The sequence below is a fragment of the Vicia villosa genome, unplaced genomic scaffold (genome assembly GCF_029867415.1).
Source record: "Vicia villosa cultivar HV-30 ecotype Madison, WI unplaced genomic scaffold, Vvil1.0 ctg.001710F_1_1, whole genome shotgun sequence".
NCBI lineage: Eukaryota > Viridiplantae > Streptophyta > Magnoliopsida > Fabales > Fabaceae > Vicia > Vicia villosa.
In genome coordinates this window covers 444218-460588 of record NW_026705706.1, presented here as the reverse complement: position 1 = coordinate 460588, position 16371 = coordinate 444218, and positions in this window count along the sequence as shown.

Below are 16371 nucleotides of genomic sequence, written 5' to 3'. Positions count from 1 at the left end.
GGATTTTGAAGTTTCTGAATGGGTTGAAGAGCATTTGAAGGGGACGCCATGAGTAAATTTGATTTGAGGAATGGGTTAAGTGTAACCAAAGAGGATTTTCTTTTCTGTGATGAAAGTAGGAAAATAGAAGTGAAAGTTATGAGAGGGTAGAAGTTCAAGTATTTAAAGGTTTAACGGAAACCCTTTCAAATCTTTTGGGTAAGAGTCAAAGACACGCGGCAGGCGTTAATTTAATCCAACGCCGGTCGAATAATTATTAGCCTTACTCCTAGTATATAGGAGTAATGAACATGAAGTAATGCCAGAACGTGGGAATGTAAGTTCTGAGAAGACATCTTTGAAAATGACAAGACGTTTTGAAAGTGGAGTCATAAATGATTATGACGTTAGTCAGTTGTCTTGGAACTCCAAGAAGTGAGTAAAACGAAATCTCATCATGACAAGAAACGCATATTTCTCTTGTTTTCGAAACAGGCATTTATTGGGGGCAATTTGTTGGCTGAAGATTTCGTTTAAAAAGAATATTCTTTGAAGAGTTAGAATTCGAAGGAAGATGGTTACTGATGACCATTTCTGAGATTAAAAATGGCTACTGATGGCCATGTTTCGAGAATGATTGTTTGAAATTGAACGAAGATAGTTAGAATTGGAGCTAATTCGAAGAGGGTTATCTTTGAGACTTAAATGTTTTACGAAATACGTAAGGTACTGAGGCTTAACGTGTTTTTCGTGGCATTCTCGGTTCTGATCACGTTGCCACGCGTCGAAAGAAGATTCAGGCGAGATGATTTGAATTTCGAAGTAGTCTGTGTAACCGCACAAGGACAGATGGCGTCCCAGGGATTTTTGTGACCAACGTGGCATCAGATTAGTGTAGGATCGTTAGGGTCGAAATTAGTATAAATAAGGGTCTTAATGTTAGGATTCCGTATGTTCATTTTGTACAAATCACTCACAAATCACTCACAAATCACTCAAGTATCAAGTGTTTAGAGAACGAGTTCGCTGAGAAATGTACGTATGACACCAACACCATTTTAAATACATTTGTATCTTTATTTATTCAAGTATCTTTTCAATTCCTTTTATTTTCTTTGTTTAACTTTCATTTCGAAGCACTTTACATTTCTGCATTTTACATTCTTGCACGTTATATTTCTGCACTTTACATTCCTGCAATTTACATGCTTTTGTTTACGTTTCTTTTGTCCAAAGTCATATTAACATATGTAACAAGTGTTGTTTTTAAGTGAATATTCATTCGATCACATCACAAACAAGTTTTCTTGAAGTCAGAACAAACAAACATGAATCAAATCATATCGAGAGGCAATTGTTTGACTATGTCCTAGGATCAATCTAGTCGATCCTGCGAGTAACCAAAGTATATTTTATAGTTTGGAGGACTAGCGGTTGTTTACCGGAAATCACCGTAAACAAATTGGGACGCCCAGTGGGACAGTGTCAAACAGATTGTTATTAATTGATTGTTTTGTTTTATCTAGAAAATATCAAGACCTTGTATGAACCTTAGGAACGGTAAATTAACCAACAGTGCACAACCGATTCCTAAACGAAGGTACAACAAGAAAATGGTCAATGCGGCCAGCGGAGGGGGAGATCAAGATCCCCCACAGGGGTCAGGAACAGTAGCGGAAAATTCCACGCACGTTTCGACTTCTACTCAAGAGGCGCAGGATATACCGGTTTCGACAGGGTCTGGACCCATAAGTAGTTCCCAGGCTATACCCGAGAATACTTCAGGGACAACAGGGACTGTTCCAGTCCCGAGTTCGACTATCGTTCCTCCACTCACAGGCGTAAACGAGATACCACTTTTCTCGACAAACGCCGCAAGTCAATTATTTACCCCAGGACCATCAACCGCTTTCGAAGGATGGAGACCCAACAACCCATATGGAATGCCATATTCATACATGGCAGGTTTTGACCTAGTTCATGGATCTCAAAATTTCACCTACACAACTCAAAAAACTTCCAACATGAAGTCAACCTTCTCCAAATTCATTTCGAGTTGTGCTTGTTCAAAGTTGGCCTCATGAAGTAAAATTATAGGTCATGTACCATTTTGATACTTTGCAAATTTGTGCAAATAACTTCACTAATGGATGTTACACGACCCATAACACATAAGAAAAGATGCCATGTATTCATTTTCACCATGGCATGAGAATTGGAGAATATTCCCAAAACAAGAACATGTGATTATGTAATGATTACATTTGGGAATTTTGGCAAATGGATGAATCACCAAAGGAATGTTCTCACCAACCAATTGGATCACAGTCTGCATCAGAAATGTTCCCTAAGATCACAAGAGATCAAGGGATAGGGAACTAACTCGAAAATGCAATGATCACATCTTGATATTCTTTGAAATTTCTTCATGCTTAAGAAACCAAACTTACTTCACTAAGCAAGCTCACTCTCTCAAACTACTCTGAGCTCTTTGCCTATAAATATAAGTGCTATCCTCCATAAAATACACACCAAAGCAACTCTATTCCTTGCTTTCTCTTTCTCTCCCTCATGCTTATGGTTTTCAAAAGTTCTTTGGCAAGAAGAATCGAATTCTTCAAACCAAAGCTTTTCTTTTGAAAGTAAGCACTCTAACATCTCAAGGAGGTTCATTAGAAGTGATCCAAGCACCTGGATCACTTCTCTAAATGCAAGAACACCATCTTCACTTTCACCTTGGAGCAGAGTCAGTTGGAGGTCTGTAGATCAATTCATAAGGTGTCAAGCAAGTCTAAGCATTCAGACACATTCCTTAGGGTGCAGTGAAGCTATCCATATGGTCGCAGCTCATCTGTAAGTGCATAATCACCATCTTCCATTTCTACTTGAAGCTCAAGCAAGAGGGGTCGGGTAGATCATTTTAGAGGTTTTCAAAGCAATCCAAGTGCCCAAATTGCATCAACAAGGTCCCAGGAATATTTTGCAATCATTCACTCAAGGCCATAAGCTCTCCATCATTCACACGACCTTCAATTTCAGAGGTATGTTTTTGAACTCCACCTCTTTAATTTAAGCACTCTTTGTGATAAAACTTGATACCATTTCATTCAGCATCATCAGAGGATTAAAAACCCTATATCAACATCTATTTATATTTCAGTATAGTCATTTAATTTGATTTTTTAGTTTTAGGGTTCTTCACGTTTTTCAGTTAATTCATTAGATGTAGTTAATATAAATCCGTGTTAGCTATATATTTAGAATTGTGAGTGAATTTAGAACAAGTTTCATGTTTACACCTTGGCCATTGGTTGAAAACTGAGAGATCTGGAAATTCAAAAATCCATAAGCTTGAGTTTGAAGACAAAGATGGTGGTGGCGCCATTTTCAAATATTCAGGGGCGAGTTTAAAATATATTTTTTGCAACGTGTATTCTAAACGAATCCATCGTTTAGCACACTTGGTCACATGCGCTCCTTGCCTCTCTTGCCATAAGGTTTGGGGTTCGATCCCCCCTCAGGCCTTTTTGTTATTTTTTTCATTTTGTTGGCTGAAGATTTCGTTTAGAAAGATTTCGTTTAGAATGATTACCTGAGAAGCATAGATGGCGCGCGTCTCTGCAGCATATGGGTCTGGAATGTGTTCTTGATTCCCTATTTGTGTAGGATTTTGAAGTTTCTGAATGGGTTGAAGAGCATTTGAAGAGGACGCCATGAGTAAATTTGATTTGAGGAATGGGTTAAGTGTAACCAAAGAGGATTTTCTTTTCTGTGATGAAAGTAGGAAAATAGAAGTGAAAGTTATGAGAGGGTAGAAGTTCAAGTATTTAAAGGTTTAACGGAAACCCTTTCAAATCTTTTGGGTAAGAGTCAAAGACACGCGGCAGGCGTTAATTTAATCCAACGCCGGTCGAATAATTATTAGCCTTATTCCTAGTATATAGGAGTAATGAACATGAAGTAATGCCAGAACGTGGGAATGTAAGTTCTGAGAAGACATCTTTGAAAATGACAAGACGTTTTGAAAGTGGAGTCATAAATGATTATGACGTTAGTCAGTTGTCTTGGAACTCCAAGAAGTGAGTAAAACGAAATCTCATCATGACAAGAAACGCCTATTTCTCTTGTTTTCGAAACAGGCATTTATTGGGGGCAATTTGTTGGCTGAAGATTTCGTTTAAAAAGAATATTCTTTGAAGAGTTAGAATTCGAAGGAAGATGGTTACTGATGACCATTTCTGAGATTAAAAATGGCTATTGATGGCCATGTTTCGAGAATGATTGTTTGAAATGGAACGAAGATAGTTAGAATTGGAGCTAATTCGAAGAGGGTTATCTTTGAGACTTAAATGTTTTACGAAATACGTAAGGTACTGAGGCTTAACGTGTTTTTCGTGGCATTCTCGGTTCTGATCACGTTGCCACGCGTCGAAAGAAGATTCAGACGAGATGATTTGAATTTCGAAGTAGTCTGTGTAACCGCACAAGGACAGATGGCGTCCCAGGGATTTTTGTGACCAACGTGGCATCAGATTAGTGTAGGATCGTTAGGGTCGAAATTAGTATAAATAAGGGTCTTAATGTTAGGATTCCGTATGTTCATTTTGTACAAATCACTCACAAATCACTCACAAATCACTCAAGTATCAAGTGTTTAGAGAACGAGTTCGCTGAGAAATGTACGTATGACACCAACACCATTTTAAATACATTTGTATCTTTATTTATTCAAGTATCTTTTCAATTCCTTTTATTTTCTTTGTTTAACTTTCATTTCGAAGCACTTTACATTTCTGCATTTTACATTCTTGCACGTTATATTTCTGCACTTTACATTCCTGCAATTTACATGCTTTTGTTTACGTTTCTTTTGTCCAAAGTCATATTAACATATGTAACAAGTGTTGTTTTTAAGTGAATATTCATTCGATCACATCACAAACAAGTTTTCTTGAAGTCAGAACAAACAAACATGAATCAAATCATATCGAGAGGCAATTGTTTGACTATGTCCTAGGATCAATCTAGTCGATCCTGCGAGTAACCAAAGTATATTTTATAGTTTGGAGAACTAGCGGTTGTTTACCGGAAATCACCGTAAACAAATTGGGACGCCCAGTGGGACAGTGTCAAACAGATTGTTATTAATTGATTGTTTTGTTTTATCTAGAAAATATCAAGACCTTGTATGAACCTTAGGAACGGTAAATTAACCAACAGTGCACAACCGATTCCTAAACGAAGGTACAACAAGAAAATGGTCAATGCGGCCAGTGGAGGGGGAGATCAAGATCCCCCACAGGGGTCAGGAACAGTAGCGGAAAATTCCACGCACGTTTCGACTTCTACTCAAGAGGCGCAGGATATACCGGTTTCGACAGGGTTTGGACCCATAAGTAGTTCCCAGGCTATACCCGAGAATACTTCAGGGACAACAGGGACTGTTCCAGTCCCGAGTTCGACTATCGTTCCTCCACTCACAGGCGTAAACGAGATACCACTTTTCTCGACAAACGCCGCAAGTCAATTATTTACCCCAGGACCATCAACCGCTTTCGAAGGTTGGAGACCCAACAACCCATATGGAATGCCATATTCATACATGGCAGGATTCTGAGGAACAGGTCCTACATACACTACAACTAACCCAACAGCGTTTTCGCCTAATGTCGGCTCGATAGGTCAAAGCGCACAAAACACTGGTTTCTCTGCCCAAATACCTCCTTTAACCACAAGTAGTCAAGCGGCATTTCGACAGGAAATGGATGCAAGTAACCATGATATGTTAGGGGTCCTTGCTAAAGAGTTGGGGTCGATTTTTAATCCATTAGTAACAAACATTGCCAGGACTAACCAAGACAATGTGGAAACATATAAAAAAATATCGACACAAATAGGAAGAATGGCGGATTTCGTAGGAGTCCCACAAAATAGGCGAAGAAACAACCAATCAACCTATCAAGAGGGGGACCCAATTCTAGAACAAGTTCGAACCGCAGTACCGCCACCTAGGCCAACACTAGTCGAACGAAACCAAGTGGTAGATTTAGAAACTCAAAATCAACCCACCAACGCTGGTCGACAAGCAGTTCCCCAACAACAACCTAGAGTAGTTGTAGTGGGAAGAGACGAACATTCTAACGAAGTTGTGCATAGGGTTAGGAGAGATAATTTGGCAACTGAAAACAATCTTACTGCCATGATAGAAAGAATAATGGCTAATAATGGCCTTAATACTGGACTTCGACGTCCAAACTATACACCCCCCATACCCGAATACATTATGCCAACAGACTTACCAAGAGGTACCAAGGTACCCAAATTTACGAAGTTTTCAGGGGACACTAGTGAATCAACGGTGGAACACATAGCCAGATATTTGACGGAAGCAGGAGATCTAGTGGGGAACGAGGATTTAAGAATTAAATACTTCCCCACTTCGCTAACAAAAAATGCTTTTGTTTGGATCACCACATTACCCCCAAATTCCATAGACGCATGGGCAGACTTGGAGAGATTATTCCATGAACAATTCTATATGGGTCAAACCAAGATAAGTCTGAAAGAACTAGCTAGCATCAAGAGGAAGTTCACGGAGCCTATAGATGATTACCTAAATAGGTTCCGTTTGTTGAAATCAAGATGCTTCACAGTTGTCCCAGAACATGAATTAGTCGAGATGGCTGCAGGCGGTCTAGATTATTCAATCAGAAAGAAACTAGATACCCAATACCTAAGGGATATGGCCCAATTGGCAGACAGGGTTCGACAAGTCGAACGACTAAAAGCAGAAAAGGCCAGAGCGAATAAAAGTTACAATAAGGAGAGGGTAGCATATATCGAAGCTGAAGACGTTGGCGGAGAATCTTTCGAAGATTCATACAGCGTGGAAAAGGTCGAATAGATCTAACTGAATTAAAAGAAGCACTGCCTTATTCTTGCAAACTGCTCACCCCTGCCAATGGAAAAAATCCAATAGAGAATGATAAAAGCGATAGATTTCCTAAGAAAACTTATACATTTGATGTCACTAAGTGTGACGAAATATTTGATTTATTAGTAAAAGATGGCCAGATGATAGTGCCTCCTAATTCCAAAGTTCCTCCGTTAGAACAACGGAAGAAACGAGGGTTTTGCAAATATCATGGTTTTTTAGGCCATAAAACCTCACAATGTTTTCTTTTCAGGGATCTAATTTAGAATGCTGTCAAGGATGGACGTCTGAAATTCGCTGACAAATCCAAGAGTCATATGAAGGTTGACACAGACCCTTTGAATGTTGCTGCCACTAACCTGTGTAAACCACTTGACGTCAACATTGTGGAAGTGTCTGAAGTAGATGTTGCTGAATCGGAGATAAGCCATGTGACATGGCACACTCAGTCCCAATAAGCCATGTCAAATGGCGCCTCCCTTCAACTTTTAGGAGGAGGAGCCATCTCATATGGCGCCTCCTTGTATATTTTTGTTCTATTTTTCATTTGAAAATGCACCAAGGCGCCATCTGAGATGGCTTATTGCAGAAAAGTTGTACATAGGAGCCATCCCAAATGGTGCCTCCATTCATCTGATACAATGGTGGCGCCATCACACATGGCGCCTTGGTGTCAATGTTTTCTGAAACTTGGTTATTTGGTAATTTTTTCCGAAGGATGGTTATTTGCGTAATTTTTTTCTAATACATGGTTATTTAAAAAAAAATCTCATTTGATGCAGAGATGACTGAAGATCTGAAAGGAAAAACCAATGAGGCCACTGAAGACCTCAGGGAAAAACTTCAGCAAATACAAATTTCTGAAGCTCCTACGGCAGTTGTTTAGACGGCCTTTGTCTGAAATAGAAGAACTAGAAAAATGGCTGACAAGGGAGAAGGGAAACATTGAAATCCCACCCAGAGGGGAAAGCTTGAAAGATTATCTCTGGAATTGCCATGAGAAGAATAGCGAAAGAATGCTGATGTGCCCAAGGTGTTCAATCATGCTGAATCGAAGGGTTCAGGCTAACTTCGAAAGGGCCCTACGAGAAAGATTGGAACAACCCTGGAGAGGAGGAAACCTATTGCTAAAGGTGAACCCAAGGATGGAAGAAAGCTTAGTGGGTTTCTTGGTCAAATGTCACAAAGAAAACACTAAGGTTGCATTTTTCCCCAAATGTGGAGCAGTCTATGACGAATTGCTGGCACGATCATTCGAAAGGGTATATTTCTATATGGGTCGAAAAACTCAGGGGCTTCGTCCCAACTTGTATGGGTTCGATATATGGACCCCATCGAAGAGGCCTGATAGCCCACACCCTAGAGCTCGAAGGGTCACATTCAAAGTCCCTGCAGACATTCCCAGGGATAGATGGATGCAAGCTGGTGCGAGAACCAACAAATGGAGAAGTTGGGACCAAGGGGGAAGAACTGCAATGGCATATAGGAAGAAATTCCGGACCTCAAATCGAGAGATGTACAGGTTGGAGAATTACAAGGGCAGAAATCCTATGTCCAGATCCCAATGGAGAAGGCACCAGAGGATGAAGAAGGCCCAAAGGGAATACAAACCAAGGGAGATTGGAGAGTCTAGTAGTAACCAAATCCCTACACAAGGGGCAAGGACAAGTAAACCTCCAGTGGAACGCAAGTTGTTCGATTCTGAAAATGAGAAAGAAGAAGAAAAGATGCATTCCAGCCCTTGGAAAGAAGACGATAGAATGAGAAATGATTTCGACTCAGATGGAGTGTCATCTATAAACCTCAATTGCAATGTTGTGTCAGTACTCCCTCATGAGTTTAACCAAGAAACAGAAGCTGAAGATTGTGAGGAAGCTGATGTGGAAGAGATGGCAAGACACAAACCTGTGTGTTATTATGTGCTAAACAACGGGGCAGTTGAAGAGCAGAATGCCTTCTTCGAGAGGCCTGATGAAGGTATGAGAAATCATCTAAAACCACTCTACATAAGGGCTAAGATTGAAAATGTTGGCATTAATAAAGTCCTAGTAGATGGAGGGGCAGCGGTGAACCTAATGCCCCAATACATGTTGAAGAGAATTGGTATGTTCGATACTAATATAAGGCCACATAACATGGTCTTGTCTAACTACGAAGGAAAAATAGGGCAAACTCTCGGTGTCATTCAAGTGAATTTAACTGTGGGTTCGGTCACAAGGCCAACGATGTTCATGGTGATACCAACGAAGGCAAATTACAATATTTTGCTAGGAAGAGAGTGGATCCATGGAGTTGCCGCAGTGCCTTCGACAATGCATCAATGATTAACCATTTGGAGGGAAGATAGTATAGTAGAGAACATTGAAGGGGATCAGAGTTATTACATGGCTAAAGTTAATCAAGTCAATAAAACCAGCTTCGCCAGGAATTTGGCAAACATTGGGCCTTGCCATGCTGCAGAAGATATATACACCCCAAATAAGAATGCTTTATACTATTTGTCTTTACACCCAAATGGATTCCAATGGAATAGAGAAATAATGGACGATCCAGAAGATACCGCACCAATAGAGCATTTTCCAGCAATACGGCCAACAGGCTGGGACGACGACGTTGATGATGTCTGAATCATCCTTCTTCGAAAAGATTTCGGCTTACATAGCCGAGAACAAAAGAAAAACGGCTCTCAAAGCCGAATTATCAAACATGATGGTTGATGCAATTCCAAGAAAGGAAGAAACGACGGATTCTGGGACATATTCAATCCCTCAATTCCTTGAAGACACAGTTCAAGCCAAAAAGATTTCAGGTGAAGAGTTGAGTCAAAGGCTGGATGCAATCTACGACGAAGAACCCTTGGGATTTGAGAAAGACCCAATGGGGTCAAATATAAAAATGTTAGCCCAAGATCCACTCGAAGAAGTAAATCTTGGAGACGGAGATCAGAAGAGGGTAACATATGTCAGTGCAAAATTAGAGCCAGCGTTGAAATCAAGAGTCATTAAGTTATTAAAAGAAAACAAAGATTGCTTTGCATGGGATTACGATGAGATGCCTAGTTTAGGGCGAGATTTGGTCGAATTAAAGCTACCCATTAAAGAAGGAAAAAAGCCCATCAAGCAGACTCCTAGGAGGTTTGCACCAGAAATTCATTCGAAGATCAAAGTAGAGGTTGAGAGACTTCTACAATGCAAGTTCATCAGAACCAAAAGGTATGTTGAATGGATTGCTAATTTTGTGCCGGTTATTAAAAAGAACGGTTCATTAAGAGTATGCATAGATTTTCGTGATTTGAATGCAGCAACGCCAAAAGATGAATATCCCATGCCTATGGCAGAAATGCTAATAGATTCAGCTGCAGGCTTCGAATATCTAAGTATGTTGGATGGATATTCTGAGTATAACCAGATCTTCATTGGAGAAGAAGATGTATCCAAAACAGCTTTTCGTTGCCCAGGGGCAATAGGCACCTACGAGTGGGTTGTAATGCCTTTTGGTCTAAAAAATGTTGGGGCAACTTATCAAAGAGCAATGAATTCTATATTCCATGATTTTATAGAAACTTTCATGCAAGTATACATAGATGACATTGTTGTGAAATCTGTTTCAGATTACAGTCATCTTGACCATCTGAGCCAATCATTCGAAAGAATGAGAAAACATGGCTTAAAGATGAATCCCCTTAAATGTGCTTTCTTTGTGCAGGCTGGAGATTTCCTGGGCTTCGTAGTCCATAAAAAGGGAATAGAAATTAATCAAAATAAAACAAAGGCTATTATGGAAACAAAGCCTCCATCCATGAAGAAAGAACTACAGTCATTACTAGGAAAGATAAACTTCTTGAGAAGATTTATCTCAAACTTGAGTGGACGCACGCAAGCTTTTTCCCCCTTACTTCGACTCAAGCAAGGAAAGTTCGAATGGCGTGCTGAACATCATGAAGCTTTTGAAAAAATCAAGCAATACTTGATGCATCCACCAATATTGTCGAAGAAGCACATGCGCCTGTATATTTCAGCTTCAGATGATACAATAGGCAGCATGTTAGCACAAGAAGATGACAATGGTGTCGAAAGAGCTATTTATTATTTAAGTAGAGTACTCAATGATGCAGAGACTAGATATAGCGCAATAGAAAAACTCTGCCTTTGTGTATATTTCTCTTGTATCAAACTCAAGTATTATATAAAGCCAGTTGATGTTTATGTTTCGTCTCATTGTGATGTTATTAATTATATGCTATCAAAACCAATATTGCATAGTCGAATTGGCAAATGGGCTTTAGCCCTTACTGAGTACTCTTTGATATTTCAACCTCTTAAAGCAATGAAAGGTCAGATCGTGTCAGATTTCCTTATTGACCATGCAGTGGTTGAGAACCCTCAACAATATGTAGATTTGAAGCCTTGGAAGTTATACTTCGATGGTTCGACTCATAATGAAGGAACCGGCGTTGGAATACTGATAATTTCTCCTGATGGAATTCCAACAAAGCTCAAGTACAAGATTGAAGGTCCCTTATGCTCCAACAACGAAGCTGAATACAAAGCACTGATCGCTGGACTTGAAGCTTTGTTAGAATTGGGGGCAACCAGAGTCGAAATTAAAGGAGACTCCGAACTAGTGATTAAGCAACTGACGAAGGAATACAAATGTATCAAAGAGAATTTGATCATGTATTTTGTCATAGCAAACAAGCTGCTTAAAAAATTCGAGTATGTGGATTTAAGTCACGTTTCAAGATTGAATAATCAAGAAGCAAATGATTTGGCACAGTTAGCCTCAGGATACAGAGTATCAAAAGAAAAACTAGAAGAGCTGATCGAAGTAAGAGGTAAAGCAATGGGCACCAAGCACTCCCCAAGTGATCTGGAGAATTCACAATTAGGTTTCGCTAACAAAGAGGAGTTTGAAGTTTTAAATATAGACTCTTTAGCAGACACAGATTGGAGGAGTCCAATTGTGAACTATTTAAAAGATCCTTCGACAGACACGAATAGAAAGGTAAAGTATCGAGCCTTATCAAACTTCTTGATGTGAAATGAATTGTTTAAGAAGACTCCTGAAGGATTTTTGCTAAAATTTTTGGGTGAAGCGGAAGCGTATTTGGCCCTCTCAAATGTACATAGTGGAGCATGTGGTGCACACCAAGCAGGGCACAAAATGAAATGGCTTTTGTTTCGGTACAGAATGTATTGGCCCTCTATGTTAAAAGATTGCATAGAATTTGCTAAAGGATGTCAAGAGTGTCAAGAACATGCAGGTATTCAACATGCTCCTACAAATGAATTAAGTTCAATAATAAAACCATAGCCTTTCAGAGGTTGGGCATTAGATTTAATTGGGGAAATCCACCCCAAGTCTTCTAAAGGTCAAAGATATATTCTAGTAGGGATAGACTACTTCACAAAATGGGTCGAAGCAATACCACTTGCAAATGTAGATCAAGAGGCAATGATTGAGTTTATCCAAAGACACATTATATACAGATTCGGAATCCCAGGAAGTATAACCACAGATCAAGGATCAGTGTTTACTGGGCGGAAGATGCAAGATTTCGCCAAAGAAATGAGGTTCAAGTTGTTTACTTCTACACCTTACTACGCTCAGGCAAATGGACAAGTTGAAGCAGCAAATAAGATAATAATTGGTCTCATAAAGAAACACGTAGGGAAAAAACCCAAGAGTTGGCATAAAACTTTGGACCAAGCACTCTGGGCCTGTCGAACGTCGCCAAAAGAAGCTACAAACACCACACCTTTCCAATTGATGTTCGGACACGATGCAGTGCTTCCAGTTGATATATACTTGCAATCAGTCTGAATTCAAAGACAGGCATAAATTCCTCCAAACATATATTGGGAATTGATGATGAATGAATTGGTAGATTTAGACGAAGACAGACTTCGAGCGCTGGAGATGATAAAAAGACAAAAAGAAAGGGTGTCCAGAGCATACAATAAAAAGGTGAAAGGTAAAACATTTATTAATAATGACTTAGTTTGGAAAGTTACTTTACCTATAGATCGAAAGAATCAGGCACTAGGTAAATGGTCCCCACACTGGGAAGGACCCTTTCGAATCTTAAAAGTATTCTCGAGTAACGCTTACGAGATAGAAGAATTGTCAGAAGATCGCAGGATCTTAAGAGTAAATGGGAAGTATCTGAAAAGATACAAACCAAGCATGCACGAAGTAAAAATTGAAAAAACATAGATATTCAGAGTATACTACGTAGGCCAAAATGGTTGAACAAACACCAAAATGGCTTCGTGATCAAGAAAGATATTTGGCAAATAAAGTAAAAAGACAAGGCAATGCCAAAATATTTTTCATTAAGAATAGGAGAGTACATTCATTTTGGGGATTGTGTTTCCACCAACTACAGAATTAAAAGCATACTAGAGGCTAACAAAAGGAGCATTCAAAATTAGAAACAATAAAACTAAGACCTATATCGCCTCCATCAAAAAGCTTCAGACAACGCACCCTCTAGTTCATCCTCTATTCTAGACCCTCCAAGGATAGCAGGGGCAAGCTTTCTGCTTCGAACATGTCTAGAGATCCCGACTTTCGCATTCTTCTCACTATCCCCTTTTTGAGAAACATGTAGGATAACAATCTTCCATAAGGAAGACATGTTACTACACCTTGACGAGAGGCAACCATAGAAACAGCTTCGACAAGCTGTTTGAAGATCAGTTGTGGAAAGTTGATTTTCTTTCCTTAAAGGGCACAGAGTATGAACTCCAGATTCTCCATCATGATGATGTCTAGATCATGGTTTCGTGGACGAAAGTTGCCCACTAAAAGCTTGTGCCAAATCCTAATGACTTTAGCACTAAAGGGATCATTGTCCATGAGGGCCCTCAACGTAACATAGGTAGTCATGTTAATGGTGTTGTCATCAAACGCTTCTCTAAGATTGTTACATCTCAGCAGGTCAGAGATGGTTGAGGGAGTAATGGTAATGTGAGCCCTTCGAACCTCCGACATAATGGTGGTTCTCCCTTCTAGATCTATGCGCAGGGACGCAAACATTCAGAAATCTGCTAACATGTTAGGATAAACAGACCCCTCCAGGATTTCGTGATAAAACTGGAGTTGTTGGTTGGCAAAGAGTGCGCTGATACTGATGTGGTTCTCATCAAACTCTTCCTCAGAAAGTTTGAATTCCTTTTTGATGCAGGATCAATGGTAGCATAAGTCAAGGGTTGCGCCATTTGAGAAAGAGAATGCAAAAGATTTTGTCAAATTCTGTATTTGAAAGAATGTAAGGAGAAGAGAGCAAACTTTGATAAGAGTTTGGGGAAAGTATGAAGAAAGGAGTAGAATGCTATGCTTTATATAGAATACGTTGGCCATAAAAGAACGTTTCATTTTTTAGTGTTGATTGGACTGCGTTTTGTATCCCCAAGAGAAGTTATGGCCTCCGTCGTTTCCCACCTTGGAAGTTGAAGTGTAATCATGTTGAAAACTGATACACGCACGTCTCAAATAGACGTTTTGAAAAAGGTGATGTCATCATTTAATGATGATTACGGCTAAGGGAAGTGGAAACGTCGAGTCTAAGCTTAAGAGGCTGCGAAGAGTAATCATGTCATGTGGGTACTTTATTAAAATCATTATGATAATAAAAATAATTTTGGAAATTTTTAGGAATTGCTAAAACGCTACTCATGACAACTGCAGAATTAGATGTATAGAAGATTGAAAGACAAAATTGCATATATATTCCTGAGAAAGTCTGATTAAAAAATAAACTAAGTACGGAACACAAAAGGGCAATACAAGGTTCAAAGTAACTAATTAAAGTCCCTAGGAAGATTATTTTTCATCTTCGAATATTGAGTTTCCCATAAAGACATACGACGTTTGATTAATGCCTGTTGTCTTTTCAATTCTTTGATTTTTGGCACTAGCTTCTGTGCCGTTTCGAAGTGTCGAATCCCTGACTGCGCCACTTCAGTCAATTCTTGCTGATTGGTTTGTTGGATTGCTGCCTGACGAGACTGGGCATTCTTTATCTTCTCTTCGAGGAGTACAATTTCTTGTTTCCTGGATTTGATATTTGCTTTGCAAGCTTCATAATCCTTCTGGTTCTTCGAATGTTCAAGCTTAAGGGCGTCAGCCTTTTCTGTTGCATCATTAGCAGCTTTCCATGAGGAACTATGAGAATTTACCTTTGCTGTGAGTTGCTCGTCAACATTTCGTTTTCGAAGAATATTAGATTGAAGTTGATCAATCAGAGAACCCAGTAAAACAATCACTTCCGAAACCTCCTCTAAGACCAGAAGTAAATCCACTTTCTTTAAAAGATTGTTTAAGCTATGGCATTTGGTGGAATCCTTGCTCAGAACTTCAACGAGGTTGGTTTCAAAGAACTTTTTCCTTATTTGACGAAGGAGATTAGGAATATCATCCTTGTCACCAGACTTTTCCTAGACATTAGGAGAAGTTTCAAGCCCAATGGGCGAAACGTTATCAATACTCATCATGGTCTTGAGGAAGCTTACGGGATCAGTTTTCTTGAGTTGCTCCAGTTCTGAAGGAGTAAGCATTGCGGGGACCTACTTCGAAGTAGTCACAGGAGTAACTATAGTCCCGAAGGTCGAAGTTTCATGAGGACCGGGCGTAGGCAAGTTGGAAGTTTCCTCCGCAGCATCTTGTTCAGATATAGTATCGTCGCTGTCAGTTGGTTGTCCAGCTGCATTATCACTATCTGAACATTGGGGATTTTCCCCCATGTTGTCATCTTGATGAATAGGTGGAGAGTCATCATTTGCATGGCTTTCTTCAGCAACCACAGTTGGAATGATGGTTGCAAGGGGCTGAGCGTCTTCGACAACCGGAGAAAGCGCAAGAGATTTTTGTCGAGAAACACCTGTGTTGAACAATTAGAATTAATCAAAATGGAAAGGTTGCAAGAAGTTCATTTGTCATTAGAAAAGGCGTACGCTTACCTTGAAGATTGTCAAGATCAATGTTGAGGCTGAATGTCTTGAGGTCAGAAGTAGCCGTACCCACATCATCCTGCATTTATAAGGTAAGATGTTGAACCTAATCATTAAAATTAAAATTTATAAAGATGATTATGTTATGAAATCCAAATACCTTGGTTGGAACGTTGTCTGGACTTGAGTTGTGGCTCTCTACAATGGGGATAGTACTAGCAGCTTTTAAGGGTGATTCCTCAGAAGATACCTTGTCACTCGATGAAGTAAGCTTCAAAGTCCCAGATCCCTTTCCTTTGGGTGAAGGGGTGGCAGCTTTCTGTCTTTTCTTCAGTGCTTGTCTAGTACGAGGAGGAGATTTATCTTCGTCATCTGAAGCAGCTGTTTGAGGAACTTTTCGCTTCGAAGATGCTGGAGGTTTCGAGCTCTGAAAATACATATTAAAACCAAGTGAGTAATATTCATAAAATAACACAAGTCAAAATGTAAAGTATGTATGTACCG